We start from the raw sequence: 3,691 nt of genomic DNA, 5'->3' as shown, positions 1-3,691 counted from the left end.
CTAGATTCCCCGCCCCCACATGCACAGCTACCCTGTTAGTGTCATTATTTGTATTTCAGGAAGCCCCAAAGACTCCAGTCAGCTCCCCATAGTGCAAGGAGCTGAAGGAACACACAACACTGCCCCAAATATATTATGACAGCACTGAGTGACCCCCATTGAGATTGCAGCCCCTTTGGGCTAGGCGCTGTACATACACAAAGCGGGAGACAGTCCCTGCCCCGGCCAGCTTGCAATCGAAATAGACGAGACTGACAAAAGGTGGGAGGGGAAATAGAAGCAGAGAGTCAGGGAGAGATCCCAGCTGTCCTGGCTCCTAAACCAGTGTCTCAGCCATGACACCTCTACATTGAGAAGAGCAGAGCTTCACCTGCAGCACAGAGGCTCAGGCAGTTCCCTCTCTGCCGGAAGGGCCAGCAGGGATTTGCCCTGCCTGGGGTGGGCTTTGCCAGCACGTTGGCTGAAGGAGGGAGTTACCTTGAGCAAGAGTCCCTTCAGCACCTCTCGGAACTCCCTTCTCACCAGGCAGTAGAGGATGGGGTTGAGGCAGCTGTTGGCATGAGCCAGGCACACGGTGATAGGGAAGATGTACGCCTGGGTGTTGTAGAAGGCTTTGGAGAATGGCACCAGGTTGAATTTGATGAAGATGCCCCAGGCTGTCAGGGCTTGGTTGGGGAGCCAGCAGATGAAGAAGGCGAGCACCACGATGGCGACTGACTTGGTGACCCGGGACCTCCTCTTGGGGTTGCTGCCGCTCATCCTCATCTTCTTCAGGAAGCGGAGGAGGAGGATGTAGCATGCCGAGATGATGGCCAGGGGAATGACAAAGCCCAGAAGGACCTTCTGGGTCTGGTACAAGCCTAGCAGGAACTGGGGATCCATGTCTTTCAGCTCGGGAAACTTGACCAGGCAGAGCTCCTCCCCGGAGACCACGTGGGTGGTGGAGAAGACAGCGTGTGGCAAGGTGGCTGTGGCGGCAAGGAGCCAGATGATGGCACTAGCCACCTTAGCCAAGCGCCTGGAGGAGGAGCCCTGGTTGGCCTTCAGGGAGGACACCACGGAGCAGTAGCGGACCACGCTCATGGCCGTGAGGAAGAAGACGCCGGCGTACATATTCATGGCCGACACCGAGGAGATCAGCTTGCACATGATCTTGCCGAAGGGCCAGCTGAAATCCAGGGCTATGTCCGCCGCCCAGAAGGGCAAGGTCAGGACGAACTGGAAGTCGGTCACTGCCAGGTTGAGCGCAAAGAAAGTCACGCTGGACATTCGCCGGCGGTGCCTGGAGCCCAGCACGAAGAATACCAGCAGGTTGCCCAGCACCCCCAGGGTGCAGACAGTGGAGTAGACAGTGGCGATGACTATCTGGGTGGCTTTGGTGCCATCCGGAGGCAGGAAGGAGATCAGGTCCACACGGCTGTGATCCGAGATATTCCTGTTGCCTCCTGCCTGGAGTTTCTCCTGGGTGCTGCAGCAGTTGTGCCCAGACATGCTGGTGTTTGCTCCTGGCCTCTCCTAGCCTTCCCTTTCAAAATCCTCCCATGCTTGGAGAGATTGCAAACAGCACAGCTCCCTCTGGGAGCTTCACAGCCGGGCAGTGCTGGGTTCTGCTTTTAGCTGTTCCCAACAAGTTTCTGATCCGATCTGTCGGCACCACTCTGTTTTTATCAGCCCACACGGAGCCGCCTCCCTGCCACACATGGGAATGACAGGGAGCAGCAAAACTGCTGCCTGCTTTCTCAGTTAATCTTTCCTCTCCAACAGTACTGCATGCCCTCCCTTCATGTGGAAACTGTGTGCTGGAGTGGGGAAGGCAAGGCAGATGTGCACAGTGTGCAAAATGACAAGCCTTGCTCTAAACAAGGGAAACTGAGACACAGAGCCAGGCACTGATCTGCTGGGTGACCTGGGGCAAGTCATGGCCATGCTCTGTGCCTCAGTCTCCCCATCTGTAAAATGGGGCTAATGACCCTGACTGCCTTTGTAAAGAGCTTTGAGGTCTGCTGATGAAGAGTGCTAGATGAAATGCAGGGGTTAGTATTATTATTTATTATATTCACTTGTCAGAGGGCAATTTGCAAGACAGGGTGGTGGTCACTTCCATAAAGTCATCCAATCAGGGAACAGACATAATCTCATGTGACTTACTGGACTTGTACCAGCTTTCTATACAGGCCTGCATTTGATACAGTGGGGCTGTGACGGGCTAGGCACATAGCAGTAAAGCACCTGGAACTGATTCTGTTCTTGCATTGCATGAATTAACTCTGGGGCTTCAAAGGAGTTTAAGGGACTCAGAGGGCATGTCTACACTGCACACTAAGCCCAGGCTGTGACTCAGGATTGAGCCCAAGCCCCCCTTCCATCCACACATAAATCCGCATTGCCCGGCTGAGCTGCCCAGAGCCTCCATGATGTGCAGCCGGGCCCCTGCTCTGGTGTCCGGCCAGCTCCAAACGTAGGGCCCTGTACCCACTCATCAGGCCCTACTCAGGTGTCCCCCTCCCATCCCCCTGCCTCTTGTCCCTCCCCACCCCAGTCCTGGGCGAGCTCTCTCCTTTCTGCTGCTCCCTTTGCCGACTGCGTTCCAAAGGCGACAGTGCAGAGCCGGGCGGGCGCTGGTGGAGCGGGAAGCCAGGTCAGGGTTTCCTCCTTGCTACAAGAGAATGGGCAGGAAGAGGGAGCCCCCTCCCCAGGGTGCCCGGCCCGCCCCCCCTAAGGGGGCTGAGTTTCAGAGCCTCTGCAGCTCTCACTGACTTGCGTGCTCAGCAGGTCTGAAAATCAGGCCCCAGCGAGCGCGCAGGGGCGGGGAACTACCTCCTGGGGGTGGGGTGCGTGGAAAGCCATGGACAGGAAGGTGCTGGGGTTTGCGAACCCCGTGCCCCTGACCCCACCGCGGGCCAAACTCCAGAGCGTTTTCTTCTAAAATATTTTATTAGGAGATGAAAACGGAAGCTTAAAAAAAAAAAACCAAACACAGAGAAACACCAAATATCCCAGCTCCCCGGCCTGGCTGCGCAAAACATCCCTGGAGAGCATCGCGGCGCGCGCCCCATCCTAGCCAGGGCTCTGAGACCCCAGCCGGGGTCACGCCCCCCCCATGATATTAGCCTGGGGACTGGTCTCCCCACAGGACGGGAGGAGAAGCTCGGCTCGCACTGTGTGCTTAGGGGTGTCAGTTCCGGGATGACCCCTGCCTTAGGGGGTCCACAGTGTCATGTTAAACTGCTCCAGCAGCACGGCCGTGGGTGGGGGTCGTCGGGACGCCCGGGCACATACACTCGGGCAATCTCTCTCCTGCACAACACGCCCCCTCTGCCCAGTGGCTAAGCCTGAGCGCAGCACCGGGGTGACAGGGCCTGGTGCATCTCGCCCGCCAGGCGCGCTCGCTGCCACTTTTCTGAACTCCGGTGCGGGTCGGAGCTGCAGAGCTTGGCTCTTGGCTCCTTAGGGGCTGGGCCCCCTGCCCCAGCTGTGCCTGGCCAATCCCCTACGGGCGCCCCAGGCGAGAAAGTGCTAGGAGCAGGTGGAGCCACAGGCCCCCCCCCCTCCACCCCACTTGCACTCCAGCCCCCTAGCCAGCGTCCCTGCGGGGCGGCAGGGAAGGCGGGTTTCTGCCCACTCCCCCGAGCCTTTGAGGTGATTTTGGGCTACGCACCCAGAGGCCACCTGCTGTGGGGATGGACTCTCT

General features: G+C 58.3%; 1 pseudogene; it reads right to left on the bottom strand.

Moving 5' to 3' along the window:
- Positions 1-366: 366 nt before the first annotated feature.
- Positions 367-1,701, bottom strand: LOC137162374 (relaxin-3 receptor 1-like; annotated as a pseudogene).
- Between the last annotated feature and the right edge of the window lie 1,990 nt (positions 1,702-3,691).

The sequence above is a fragment of the Emydura macquarii genome, unplaced genomic scaffold (genome assembly GCF_026122565.2).
Source record: "Emydura macquarii macquarii isolate MOO-44397 ecotype Brisbane River unplaced genomic scaffold, CSIRO-AGI_Emac_v2 contig_306, whole genome shotgun sequence".
In the NCBI taxonomy this organism is placed as follows: domain Eukaryota; kingdom Metazoa; phylum Chordata; order Testudines; family Chelidae; genus Emydura; species Emydura macquarii.
Note: the sequence above shows the minus strand (reverse complement) of the source record. Positions and strands in the feature narration are given on the sequence as shown.